Below are 15,104 nucleotides of genomic sequence, written 5' to 3'. Positions count from 1 at the left end.
ATGTTTCAGATAGATCAAAACCTTTTGTTTGGCACATTTTTTTTCATTGTTACATGTTAGGGTTATATTTTGAAATGGCTTGGTTTTAAAAGCCAAAGTAAAAATGTTTTGTTTAAAAAATAACGAAATTAAACATTTTCCCAATTCATATGAAACTATTTGCCAAATTCAAGCTGCATTCATGAATGGTTTTGGTTGCTCCAAAATGATATTTGTGGGGTCAATTTTTCTGTTCAGTTGAAAAAATCCACCTATGTTTGGTCCTCAGTGTTTGTTGTTGCTCTTCAATATTATTGAGTCATGGTATTGGCATATCTATAGCTCCCATCCTAGTCCATGCCAGTAACGTTATTATCTCTTCTCTTCTGAGATATCATCTGATATTATGACAGTATCATGACTTTTTAGGCTGCTTTGTCCAATTCCTTACACCAAAGAAGAATGTGATGATGATTGAAGGGAAGTTCATCTGGATAATTAATAAAAAATGTGGAAATAGATTTCATAGTACAGGCAGTCCCCGGGTTACGTACAAGATAGGGACTGTAGGTTCTTAAGTTGAATTTGTATGTAAGTCGGAACTGGTACATATTGTACCCCAGGTGTCCCCGATTTCAGCCGCTGCTGAAACTGACCAGCTGTGAGAAAAGCCTGGTCCTCTGGGGGGGGGGAGGGGACGCACTAGCTGCGCCGCCCCCCCCCCCCCCAGCACACCAGGGAGACGCGGGCAGCGGGACCGCCAAGACGTGCCGCGGTCCCGCTGCCCGTGTCCTCCACGGCTTTGCTCCGCGTCTCCCTGGTCTGCTGGGGAGGCCCCCCCAGCAGACCAGAGAGACGCGGAGCGGCTTTTCTCGCCGCGGAGGACACGGGCGGCGGGACCGTGGCACATCTGGTCGGTCCCGCTGCCCGTGTCCTCCGCGGCAAGAAAAGCCCCGTTCGTAAGTAGGGATCCGACGTAAGTCGGTTCCATGTAACTCGGGGACAGCCTGTATACAGGGTTTACAGCTTGGTTCAGTGGTTCTCAGCCCTTCCACTTGATAAATTGTTCCAGCACTCCGGCAAAGCTATAGAACGCACTATGACTAGTATAAGGACAGTAAAAGTCAACCCTGCTAAGAAATTGTGAAAACAAGTTTAGTCTAAAAATGGTAGACAAATTGAGGTGAATGGCTACCTAATAATGTACATATATAGTAGAAGGACGGCAAAGCATATAGCATCAACGGTTTTAACACCAATAAAAACGGACTGAAAGGAGAAAGCTTCATAGAGAGTATATGTTCTATTTTTGCAGCACACATTCATCTTTAACACACAAGCAAAAATGAGAAGCAAATAAGATGAAATGTTTTTAAAATTATCATGTCAGATAACAACTGTTACTGACAGCAATAACAATCCTCCATAAAAATGCAGAGGAAATAATTTAACTCATTTATGAACTCCCACAAAAAATCTCTTAATTACAAACCAAAATATCTCCAAGTGTATGAAAAGTAGCAGAAATGAGTGCTTTATGCGTAGTGATAACACGTGTCTGAATAATTCACCATCATGAGAGATGGAATCTACAGTATATAGCAACACAATTTAACTGTGAGTAGCTAGAACTCCATGGAAATGCGACCATTTATTACCGCAGAGAATAGTGCCATTAATGCTGGTTTACCTTTTCCTTCAAGGAAGTTGTGAGTAATTCCTGTGAAGTTAGCACAGGACCATATAAGGCAAATGCATTCCCCAAAACCCCATAAATTGCCCTCCAGTTACCCCAGTCTCCCTCCCCCATGCTCCAGCGGACCAGGGGAAGGCTGGAGCGGTGTGCTGCCCGAGCCGCCTTCCCTTGTGCTACGGCCAGCCAGGATGAGGTTGGGACTGATTGGAATGGGGCTGGGCTGCAGTGGCAGGAGTGGGGCAGCCACCAGCCCCTCCCACAACTCAGGCTCGGTTGTAGCAGCCTAGCCAGACAGGGCTGATTCTGCCCCAGCCCTCCCAGACAGCTGGGGAAGTGGACTATTGGTTTGCTTCGTGAGCCACTGGTTGACCACTTGCAATCTACTGATCAACCATGATCCACATCTTGGGCACCCCAGATATAGGATAATTGAGCTATATTTGGGCCCTGCTGGGAGTCCCAAAGGTGTCAGGTGATTAGCGCTGCTTGGTAGCACTCTGTTATTCTTTTCATTGCAAAAATGGCTACCAGTTAGAACGCCAATATAAAGCAACAGTAGGCAAACTGATGAAATGTGTGTGTTATCTTTTCATCACTGACAGTTTATTTTGGAATGACTGTATACAGGCAATTTGACCACAATTGGGCTGATTCCTTGTATTAATATTATTCTGCTTTAAATTCATTTAAATTAGTTTTAAAAAATTTCAGTCCACATTTACAGAAAAAGCACTCTCCCCACACAGAAATTCCTGCATACGGGCCTGTAGCATACTCTGTTTTTAAACCAGTTTATGCACTTCATACAAAAGGTGATTCCTTTCAAATTCCAAATTCCTAAAACACTGAGGAGTCTTTCCTTTTTTTTCATGTCAAGGTTAATAATTAAATGAGCCATGCAGTTTACTATACATCTAGTAAAAAAACTATAATATTTCACCCAATTTATTGGATTAAAGAACAATTGTAAATCATAGAATCATAGAGCTGGAAAAGACCTTAGAAAGCCATCAAGTCCAGCCCCCTGCCCAGGGCAGGACCAATCCCAATTAAATCAACCCAGCTAGGGCTTTGTCAAGTCGAGACTTAAACACCTCAAGGGATGGAGACTCCACTACTTCCCTAGGTAACCCATTCCCGTGCTTCACCACCCTCCTACTGAAGTAGTTTTTCCTAATATCCAACCTGGACCTCTCCCACCGCAACTTGAGAGCATTGTTCCTTGTTCTGCCATCCATCACAATGGTAAACAGCCTTTCTCCAGCCTCTTTGGAACCTCCCTTAAGGAATTTGAAGGCTGCTATCAAATCCCCCCTATCAAAGGCTGCTTTCATATCTCTTCTCTTCTGCAGACTAAATAGACCCAACTCCCTCAACCTCTCTGGTTCAATAGACCCAGCCCCCTAATCATTTTGGTTGCCCTCCACTGGACCCTCTCCACATCCTTCCTGTAATTGGGGGCCCAGAACTGGACACGTACTCCAGATGTGGCCTCACCAGAGCCTAGTAAAGAGGAATAATCACAGCTCTGGATCGACTGGCATGGTCTTTGACACAGGCTACAGTATTGTACTGCCTGTAGTTAGATGATTGCTTCTGGAAAGGGAACTGTAACTCCTTTTGATAGCATTATAAAATAATATTTTATTTGATTCTCCTTTTCCAGAAGATAAATTTATCTTGCATGTGATTTAAATACATTAAAAATCCTTCATCACGTTAATTTACCTGAGTTGCTTCAGATTAGAATGCCGGATATGCTTTCAACTTCAGAAATGCGTACTCAAGAACAATGGTATATTATCACTGTAAGATTAACAGCTGCTTCAGTTCTGACAAACTCTGGAGCTGGGTAGTACTTTATTGCACATAGAAGTCTCTGAACAAAATATACAGTATGAGTATGCAATTACTTTTTGATTTATAGCCTCTCCAGAATACAGGAGGAGAGATTTATCAGAATAATCCTCACAAAGGAGAGTAGTTTGAGATGGTATTAACTCTTCTGCAGGATTCATCCCTCCTGTGGAATAGTCCTTGGGTTGGTACCACTTATCTAACAGCAGATCACGAGAGAAAGAGACCATTCCAAGATGATGTGAGGGCTGAAGGGGTAAGGGAGAAAGGGGAAGGGGAAGAGGGGAGGAAGTCTGGCCCTGCTAATGTCAGAGGGAGTTTTGCCAATGCCATTCATTGGAGCCAGAATTTCAACCAGGGACTCTGTACACATAGTCCTGGCCACCAGTAATTCCCCTCCACCCTGTTTTGGGAATAAATCCTACACCTGTCAGGCTATGTCCACACAGCAGCATTATTTCAGAATAACTAACATTATTCCAAAATAACAAAGTCCGTGTCTACACAACAAGCAGTTATTTCAATATAATGTCGAAATAATGTCAAGCTGGAGGACTTCTTACTCCGACTCCTGTAACCCTCATTTTACGAGGAATAAGGGAAGTCAAAGGAAGAGTGCTCTAGCTCAGACTTCCTGCTGCATAGATAGCTCTAAAAGCCAAAATAAACTATTTTGACTTAAGCTGTGCAATTGTTGAGCGCTCACAGAACATTCTGAAGAAAACGCCACAAGAGTCTCATTCCTGCTCCATGCCACACTCCCATAGGATGGGTGATCTGGTCTTCTTGGTTACCCACTGAACCTGAGAGCAGAGTCTGGCTGGCCCAGCCTCTGAAGTAAAATAGGGTCCATGTCAGGAAAGACAACCAATAGCTGGAGATAATGTTACATGAGAATTTTCAAGCTATCTGACCATTTTCAGTCACACTTAGCTTTTTGAGGCTTTCAATTTTGGGGCTAAAATATTCTGGATGTGGTCTCTTTGAGGCTGAACAGGTTTTTTCCTTCTTTTTTGGGGAAGCTTGAACAAAATTGGTTCTGCAGCTTTTGAATGTGAGAAGAGTAAATAATATTTTCTTCTGTCATTCATTCTTCTGTCATTCTTTTAGATAAAAGTACAGCTAAAAGTTTGGGTTGTACATGACATGATGATACAGCTAATTTAGCCTCAACTCCACCCTTTTTTGAGTAAGCCTTATAACATATCCTTTAATTACATGAACACATCCTATTTGTCAAAGGGCACAGTAAATATCACACACTCCAAAGTAGCAGCTGACTGTTGCTGTTTAACATGTATCTCACAATGGCACCTGGAGGTCATGCTATTCAGGACTATACAGTGCTAGATGATTTGTAAACATATAGTAACTGATAGTCCCTGCCTCCAAAGCACTTACAATCTAAATGACAAGATGTAATTGGTGGATGAGAAAACAAGTGGGTTTGAGACAAAATACTTGGTTGTACTATAAGTCCATAAAAGTCACATGAAAAGTACACAGCATGGCTTTCTCATACTGCATACCATCTATGAAGTATAAAACACTAGCAGATTTACCCAGCATTGTTCAGGTCCTTAACTCATTTTTTTAAATAAAAGGAAAATGTACATGCTTTACTGAAATTATTTATATTTTTCCAAAAATACAGTTATTTTTATAAAGTTAATTTTAGTAATTTTTTAAACATGGCATCATTTTTTCCTTCATCCCTATGAACTCTTATCATGTGCTATGTTTTTTTTTAAAAAAGGCTCTAGTCAATTAGGTTTCCAATAACCTTGTCTTCTAGTTTTCAAACCTTAAGCATGGATTTAGTTGGTCTAAGAGCAGTACTCAAATTTTTTCCATTATAATCTCTTTCCTGTAAGGTTTACAGAGAAGCAATTTTATTCCATTCTGTTTTTCTGGCTCATCCTGGTTCAGTCTCTTTCAACATTTGATCAGTTATCTCAATTTTGAGGACTGTATTTGATTAAGTCTCTTTTCTGTTTGGTTTTATGAGAAGCAATCCCATTCCATGCACATCCCATTTTTTTGGCACAACCAAACTCTTATCTTATTTTAAGTCATGGTATGTAGAAACTGTATGCCAAATTTGATGGTCCTACCTCTTACTATTTAGGAGGAGTTCTTGATCAACCAGACAAACACTCTGAAATATATAGTAGATAAGAAATAGTACAAATGTAGGGGATATATAGACCACCTAACTTCATTATCTTTATAGTTAAGCGTACCATTGCCTGACTTGTACCTAAGGAAGGCTAACTCACAAAACATATATTAGAAGGAAATGTTGCTGAAATATTCCATAAACAAAATAATGGTATTTGCAAACTAGTGTTTTTTAAATTAACCGTAACACAAAAAATCAGTAATAGGTTTGGGTTGTTTTGCAATGTACTTATCCCTAAGAAAAAACTTCACCCTGGCTAACTGAATAAAATGGGGGAAAGATGTGAAAGGTATGCCCCTTTTCTGCAAAACAATCTTGAGCCTTCAGCTGCAGGTGGAAAATACATATTTATGCCTAAGTGTTTATGTGCAAATTTGTTGGAAAACCCATACTTAAATTAACCTCTTATGCTATTAGCCTGCTACTCGAAAGACAGTAATATAATGTTTCAAAAGACATTCTCTTAATATATATTGCTCTTTTACAGTGAAATACAATGATTTATGTTTTTGTATTTCCAGAGGCCTTGTTTTCTCTCTGGAGGAGCAGCTGATGCATCTTACTTCAGGCAGTCTCCACTGGAAAGAGAGAAAGCTAAAATGAACTGGGAAATCACATAATAGGAGCTATTTTGCTCTCCTTATAATTTGAAAGAGCTATCCAGCCAGCATGCTCTTAAATTCCATTGGATTCTATTCAAAGAAAATAGAACCCTGCAGTAAATTTGCATAGGAATTACCTGGCTTGCATCTCTGATTTTTAGATTGTTTCAAATGAAACTACTGTATTTCTGTATCACAAATAAATCATATACTTGTCGAATATATCAGAAAATGAGATATGCTCTGCACATTGGTTGATATCTTCTGCATCACATAATAACATGATTCTTTTTGTATGACAATGTGGGAATTAAGTATATGATTGTTCTTGCTTGGAAAACAAGGATTTCTTATTACCACAGAAAATTTGACCACATTGCCTTGGTCAAGAGGCCCAACAAGTTTATCTCCACACAGTAAATAGTATTTTAAAAGCTGCTATGTAATAATCTAAGAACCCCATAACTTTAGTTATTGAGCTAGATTATATAATTTGTATCAGTGCAGTAAATGTTTATCAGATGCCAGAACAGGAGCTGTGGCAAGGACAAACAGATAAATGTCATAATTGCTTCCCGGAGAGGAACATACAGATGCACAACTGGGGAACATGGACCAGTGTGATAGTTCCAGTTTAGTGTTAGTGGGAGAGAACAGGTTCAACTGGTGAAGTACGAGTCTCTAAACAGCTCACTGAAAAAAAGCAGAAACTGCCAGTTTGTCAGTTCTTTCTTTCTATATTTTTGTACCATCTAGTACTGTGACATGACATTATGGAACAAAACTTGCAGCTGGTAAACAGTAAAACTTGCCCAGCAAACTTTACAATCTGCAGGTTTGCCAAGCCAGGCTGAGTCTCCAGGGATCTTGATAAAAGAGCAGACATGGATTTTCTGACACTTCTCCTTCCTCCTTCTTCCCCTGTTGGCACCTCTTCTTTTTTTAATTAAATGTTATTAAATGGAGGAATAACTGTGGGTAGATAGAGATTCTCTTCACTGACACACGCACTGTTATACTAGAACAGAGGGGCAGTCTTAATCCATAAACTCAAGGAAGTGTAGTCTTAGTTAAGGTCTTTCAACAAAGTCTCTTAAGCAAAGTAAGCAGGCATGGGATAAAACAGAATGTCCTCTGATGGATCAGTTACCAGTTAAAAGTTATGATATAAAGGGTAGGAACAGATTATTAGTTTTCATCATGGAAAGAGATAAATAACAGGGTCCCCCAGGATCGTGTTCAGGACTGTGCCTTTTAATGCTGATTTTTCAAGACCAGGGTTTTGGTGGGGGGCACTAAGCTTTTGTTATGAAGCTCTTGATTTATACTGTAAGTTCAATAAATAGTCTGGTAGCACTTTATAGACTAACAAAACATGCAGATGGTATCATGAGTTTTCGTGGGCACAGCCCGCTTCTTCAGATGACCAAAGTGATCACTGATCACTGCAGGGAGTATGAGGAACTAAGGCTATGATCCACTGCTCTCATAGGATCATAGAATACTAGAATAGGAAGGGACATCAAGAGTTTCTCAAGTCCAGTTCCCTGCCCTCACGGCAGGACCAAGCATCATCTGATCATCTCTGACCGATGTCTGTCTGACCTGTTCTTAAATATCCCCTGTGATGGAGATTCCACAACCTCCCTAAGCAATTTATTCCAGTGCTAAACCACCCTGACAGTTAAAAAAGTTTTTTCCTGATGTCCAAGCTAAACCTCCCTCTCTGCAATTTAAACCCACTTATTTTTGTTCTAGCCTCAGAAGTAAAGGAGAATATTTTTCTCCCTCCTTGTTATGCTCTATTAGATACTTGAAAGCTGCTATCATGTCCCCTTTCAGGCTTTTTTTTTCTCCCAAACTAAACACACCCAGTTGTTTCAGTTTCCCCCACAGCTCATGTTCTCTAGACCTTTAATAGTGTGTGTTGTTCTTCTCTGGACCTTCTCCAATTTCTCCCCATCTTTCCTGAAATGTGGTGCCCAGAACTAAAGTCCTGTTGAGGCCTAATCAGCACAGAGCAGAGCGGAAGAATGACTTCTCGTATCTTGCTCACAACACTCCTGTTAATGCATCCCAGAATCCTGGGGGATTTTTTTTTTTTTTGCAACAGTGTCACACCATATGTAGCTTGTGATCCACTATGACTCCTAGATCCCATTCTGTAGTACTTCTTCCTAGCCAGTCACTTCCCATTTTATTTGTGTGAAATGATCATTCCTCCCTAAGTGGAGTACTTTGCATTTGTCCTTATGCATGCATACATGAGTCTGCAGAATAGGCCAGGCACATTTGTATTTTAATGTGGGGTTGTGTGTTTCCCAAGCTGTTTCCGAGATATTGTGTGTCAAGTTTTGAGGTTCAGTTCAGATCAGTGGGAGATTGTGTCACTGTCTTTCCTATAATATCGGGTGCATTAAATGCTCTGCTGCTGGAGTTCACTTCTGCATACCAAGAGGCAAGCATACAGCTTCTTGTGTAGGCTGTGTGTCCCTTATTGAGCACTACTATCCTAGCTGTCTGCCTAAAACACAACTCCATCCTATTCTCCACAGCAGGTGACCTAACTCACTCCCAGACTCACATTTCCCTAAAACTATCTATCCAGAAGTCCAGCCCTCTTGTAGAACTCTCAATAAGGGTTATTTCTCCACTTTGAATTTTTAATTAAAATGAACCCAGCGCTCATTTTGAAATTCAAACAAGTTTATCAGCACATATCCATAAGTCTTTGTACATGCCCCATACATGTATCGCACAAAAATTTTAATGATCAGTGAGTTATTAGATGTGCAATGATAGATGCCATTTCTAGAGTATTTATAATGACAACAGAGTGTTAGGTGTCATGAATATGTCAGGCCTGACAATTATTGCTGGCAAGAGTTAGTGAACCACCAGTGAATCTCTGTATCATAATGGGGTTCTGCCATGGATGCAACATAGGCCCAGTACATGTCAATATGATTTATTATGGGTATTTCTACACTACAGCTGGGAGGCACTGGTAAATAAACTCACTCTAGCTCACCATGAGCTAGCACACTAAAAGTAGAAGAGTGGACATTTAGATACGTGCTTGGGAGACTAAACTTGCTGCATCCTCAGTATCTGAGTTCAGGCAGCTAGCCCAAACCACCACCCATACTGCAAGGCCAATAAAGAGCTAGTTAGGTTTTATCTACACCGGCATGTTTGGTCTCCAAAACCTGCCTTTTGGCAACAAAACATTGAGAGTGTTAACACTACAAAAGTTTCCTGTAACTTTTGTCAGGAAAATCACCCAGTGTTGGTGTCAAAGAACTTACACCCCTGCAAGAGACTTTTGTCTTTTCCACTCCTTTTATTGTTGACAAAGATCCAGTATGGACTCCTCTGTTTGTTTTGTCAAAAGAACTGGCTTCTGCCAGTATCCGACAATGCCTGCCCTGATGGCTGTGCTCGGTGTTTTGTGATCTCTGCAGTCATGCAGGACAGTGCTCCTCTCCTTTCAACACTCTGGGAAGTATCTAACAAATGAGTGAGCTGATCCCTTGGGGGAAAACAACAAAAAGTAAATCATTGGAATGCTCCTTCCTGTTCTTCCCTGCACTAGGAACACAGCAGCAGACTCCTGCAGGGGGATGGCTGGGGAGACGGCTGTGTTACTTTGATATTCTTCAGAATGTAATGCTCATAAAGCAGCTTTGCCTTCCCAAAACACTGCACTGTAGGCTGCTTACCCTCAATCCTTTGCTCTATCTGTCAACAGGGTTCTAACAACATGGCTATGAAATGTCAAAAATGGGAGGCAGAAAAACTGGTTTGACAGTTTTGGTGAATTTTGCATGATCATAGCAATTTTGTTGCCAACTTCCCCAGTGTAGACATAGCTTAAGTGTATTCGCTGTACTGGAAGAGCTACCCATGTCTAACTGCCTACACTGAGAATCATGCCTCCCAGCCCGTGCTATAGATATTACTTAGGGGGAAATTTTCAAAGGGGACTTAGACAAAGATAGTAAAATACTTAAATTGCCATGAAGTGCCAATTCCCTTTGAAAACCAATGGAATTAGAACACCTACATGACCTTTAAGATATCACTGTTAAAAACATTAATTTAGCTAAAAAAGAAAAAAAAACTTTTAAAAAATTTCCTTCAACCAAGTCACTAACAAAACAAATCAACTTGCCTATACCTTCTTCTGTTAAATCTTCAAATGCCCGATTATAGCCAGATTGTATTTATTATTCACCTCTTCGGATCTTACAACAAAAACACATAAAACATTGAGGCTACGTCTAGACTGGCATGATTTTCCACAAATGCTTTTAACGGAAATGTTTTTCCATTAAAAGCATTTGTGGAAAAGAGCATCTAGATTGGCATGGACGCTTTTGCGCAAAAGCACTTTTTGCAGAAAAGCGTCCGTGCCAATCTAGATGCAGTTTTGCACAAGAAAGCCCCGATTGCCATTTTCACCATCGGGGCTTTTTTGTGCAAAACGGTTCTCAGCTGTCTACACTGGCCCTCTTGCGTAAAAGCATTTGCGCAAGAGGGCTTTTTCCTGAATGGGAGAGTCATTGTATCTGCGGAAGAACACTGACAATCTTACATTAGATCGTCAGTGTTCTTGCGCAAATTCAAAGCGGCTATTGTAGACAGCTGGCAAGTTTTTCCGTAAAAGCAGACACTTTTGCAGAAAAACTTGACAGTCTAGACGCAGCCTGATTCTTTTGGTACAAATTAGTCATCCTGTGCTACATAATGCACAGTAATGGGGTGATTTAGAGTGTGGATAGTGTAAGCCTTGTATGAACATTGAAAGAAAACGGAAGTAAGGGAAACAGAGGCTGACAATGGGCAAAACATTAATTCATATGCAGCTTTGTAAATAGTATGTAGCTAACAGATCAAGAAATACAAGAAAAGTAATGTGATGAGTTTGCAGCTACAGCTTTGCACTCATGTAGTTTATGATCTGTATAGCAACTGGTTCACAAAATGAGTAAGCTAAACATAAAGCATGTAGAATGCAATTTGTATATGTTAGTCTGTTTTAGAATATGTTTAAGATCTGATTTATATTTATGAACTCTGGCATTGTGGAGCACCCTAGCACACCCGTCTACACCTTAGTCTGACCACATCTTGTGTTTCTTTATAAAATGCCAATAAAGAAACCTTAGTAAGGAGTCTGGATTTCAGCTAAGTTTCTGGATTTCAGTGAAGGGGATAAAGTGATCTCCCAGAACTGAACAAGGTGTTCTGGATAAACCAAGAGGAAACGGTCTAATTGGGAATCCCTATGTGTAGTAGAAACAATGTGTAATGTGCAATATTTGTATTTCTGATTACTTTAACTGTACTAGAAAAGATATACAATAAATAATTGTAATAATATTCATGTAACCAACATAACAAATCTTCCTAGTGTAAAAAAGCTACAATTTATTTTCAAAGTGTGCTAGAGTTTCTACCTGTCCCTTGAAAATTGCTTTGAGCTTAGTGTTGTCCCTTGAAAATCAAATTAATAAATTTTCAAGGAGCAGGAAATGCCAGTGGGAATTAATACGGTACACACATATTCTAATGAAATACAGCATAATATTCAACACTGACAAAATCTCTCAGAATACAAACTGCGATAAATGTATTGCAAACAGTGGCTGAGCTCTGTGTTTGTGTCTGAAAAAATATTTGTTTTTAAATATAAACAGCGCATACTGGTCATAACAGACCTATCCATGTTCCAGTTATATGTTGTAGCTACGGCAGCTATACAAGGAATGGAGTCCATGTGACTTGAATATTTTTTTCTTGTGTTGGGTGCTGCTATCTTTTCTATTGAGGGAAGTTTCATGTGCCTCATCAAGGAACCAATCAATATGTGGGACATCTACTTTGGGCAGCTGCACAGATGAGCATGATGATCCACAACTCATATTCAAATAAGTAATGTGAGGGGAGCAGGTGCTGCAGGCTGGTGAGTTGGCAAGAACACAGTGGCCATATTATATCAAGCAGCTGCCTAGAAGAGATTATTTTTCATGGGAGCCACCAGAGGCATTTGTGTAAGTGGCTAGCTCTTGTGACCGCCTTGGATTCATTTAATCCTGAGTGCAGCATGTGAGCATGTACAACTAAGCTACAATTCCTAGAAGGTAAAAGGAGTAACTGAAAATCTGAAAAGATTGATGTGAAACATGCAATTTTTACACACTGGTTTGCTTGTATCTATCTGTGTCCTGGAAAGGCCATGTATTTCCTGGCAGTTGCTACCACATTTCCTACATTTCCTACTAAGGGTGTATCTAGACTACAGGGGGTTTTTTTCGAAAAAAAATGGCCTATTTCAAAAAAACTTCACCTGAATCTAGATTGTCGCTGCGTTCTTTCGAAATTAAATTGAAAGAATACGGCAGTTTTTTCGACAGTGGTAAACCTCATTTTACGAAGAATACTGCCTTTTTTCGAAAGTGCTCTTTCGAAAAAAGATGTTATTGAATGCAAACAGTGCTTTTTTGAAAGAGAGCATCCAGACTGCCTGGGTGCTCTCTTTCGAAAAAGCGGCTCGCTTTTTCGAAAGAAGTGGTTGCAGTCTACATGCTGTCTTTCGAAAGAGGCTTTTTCAAAAGATTCTTTCGAAAAAGCCTCTTTCAAAAGAGGCTTGTAGTCTAGACATAGCCTAAAAGAGTTCTCTGTTGAGTACCAAAGTTAAGTGACTTTCACATTATCATCTCTACATATTTACCCATGCTTTTCATAAACCTCCCATCATAAAAGTGATAAAAAACCACTGAGGGCTTCACAATGGGATTTTGCCTTCTTTTATTGTATCTCTTAGAGGTATAAGGCTTAATTTTTTAGGCTGCAGAGAGAAAATGGTGAAGTTGGGGAAGAATTAAATGAATATTATTTATATTGGTACAAAGAGTTGAGGGAAATAGAAAATTCCTTTTTCATTTTTCGAAGGAAACCAGTGTATGATCTTACAAGAATTACATTTCTAATGAGAAAGCTAAGGGGCCATGTGAGAAACTATCTTGTGAGATCCTAGGTATCTTCAACTCAAAATAAAATCAGTGGAGCCTGACAGGATTCTAGATCTCAGTTCATTAAACCCTTAATCGCCAGGGACAGATGGTACATATACAAGAGTTCTTAAGGAAACGAAGTGTGAAGCAGGGGACACATCACATGACATTGTTCCACCATCAACATACTACTATCTTAAATTAAAAGAAAGCAGTTAAATGTGAACCTAGGAATTATCGACTGGAGAGACCAGTTCAATGCCTGGGAAAATGACCAGAGGCCTAAGAACAGAAAATAATATGGATTCTGGAGTTCAAATGATAATATTTGGTTAAGGATAACTCAGCAGAGGCACATAACAGGGGAACATTATGTCCTTCAACACTTTAAGAAATCTTAGAAAAATAAAATGAACTTGAGTATTCATTGTTTGGTTGGATTCTCCAAATGCTTCTGGTAAGGTAATGTACACACATCTATAAAAGTAGAAAGATCACCTAAATTTAGATGAATGAATGAATAAATGAAAGATTGAAGGAATGAAATAAAGTATGGAGATAAGATAGCAAGTTCAAGAACCAGCACTGCGACCAATGCTGTTTTATACACAGTTGTCTCCTAAGGTTCATTTAATAACTTGCAAGAGGAAGTAGCCACCAAGATGGTGAGATTTACTAGGAATTCTAACCAACAATTCTCAGAGCTTCAATGAAGTGTGATTGGAGGGACAGGCAAAGGTTATGTCTAGTTCTTATTTGATCAAACCTAGTTTATTTCTATATAATTTTAGCCTTGTCTGTTATAAATTAAGGACCACATTTTTAGTGGTGGAAGAATATCATGGTTGGAGTGAACTGTACTACTGACCCCTCTTCATTTTGTTCTACATACCAGTTCTCAAGCCTCTAGCTATTACCGTGTTTCCAAGTGGAATTATATAGTTCTTTTGCTTGCAGACCAGGTCCTGAATTGCAGTCCCTGTGTGTCACCCATGATTTACCTCAGGACATTTACTTATATCCAGAGCCTGCAACTCTGTTATCTCTGGAGCAAGGTCTTTGTGATTGTCTCTTTTCTGTTTCCAGGCACATCCCATAAGAACCTCCATACTGGGTCAGACCAAAGGTCCATCTAGTCCAGTATCCTGTCTTCCAACAGTGGCCAATGCCAGATGCTTCAGAGGGAGTGAACAGAACAGGGAATCACCAAGTAATCCCTCTCCTGTCACCCATTCTCAGCCTTTGACAGAAGCTAGGGACACCATTCCTACCCATCCTAGCTAATAGCCATTGATGAACCTAAGCTCCATGAATGTATCTAGTTCTTTCTTGAACTCCGTTAAAGTCCTTGTCTTCACAACATCCTCTGGCAAGGAGTTCCACAGGCCTACTGTGTGAAGAAAAACTTCCTTTTGTTTGTTTTAAACCTTCTACCTATTAATTTAATTTGGTGACCCCCTAGTTCTTATGTAATGGGAACAAGTAATGAACTTTTCCTTATTCACTTTTTTCCACATCAGTCATGATTTTATAGACCTCATCATATCTCTCCTTAGTCTCCGCTTTTCCAAGCTGAAAAGTCACAATCTTTTCAATCTTTTCATATGGCACCCGTTACAAATCCCTAATCATTTTTTGCCCTTTTCTGAACCTTTTCCAATGCCAGTATATCTTTTTTGATATGAGGCGACCACATCTAGAGAACATAACCTATGAAGTAAGGCTGAAGGAATTGGGTTTCTTTAGTTCAGAAAAGAAAAGATTGAGGG

The 15,104-nt window shown here is 39.8% G+C and overlaps 1 long non-coding RNA gene across 1 annotated transcript in view; it reads left to right on the top strand.

The window, feature by feature from the left end:
• Positions 1–6,723, top strand: part of LOC142831006 (uncharacterized) — a 120,715-nt gene extending 113,992 nt beyond the window's left edge. The window contains exon 4 of the long non-coding RNA XR_012906591.2: positions 6,236–6,723. This is a non-coding gene — a long non-coding RNA (uncharacterized LOC142831006). The remainder of the gene's footprint in view (positions 1–6,235) is intronic.
• Positions 6,724–15,104: the final 8,381 nt, after the last annotated feature.

This window comes from Pelodiscus sinensis, chromosome 11 (genome assembly GCF_052426305.1).
Source record: "Pelodiscus sinensis isolate ZL-2025 chromosome 11, ASM5242630v1, whole genome shotgun sequence".
Taxonomy (NCBI): Eukaryota; Metazoa; Chordata; order Testudines; family Trionychidae; genus Pelodiscus; species Pelodiscus sinensis.
This window is presented reverse-complemented; position numbering and strand designations above follow the sequence as displayed.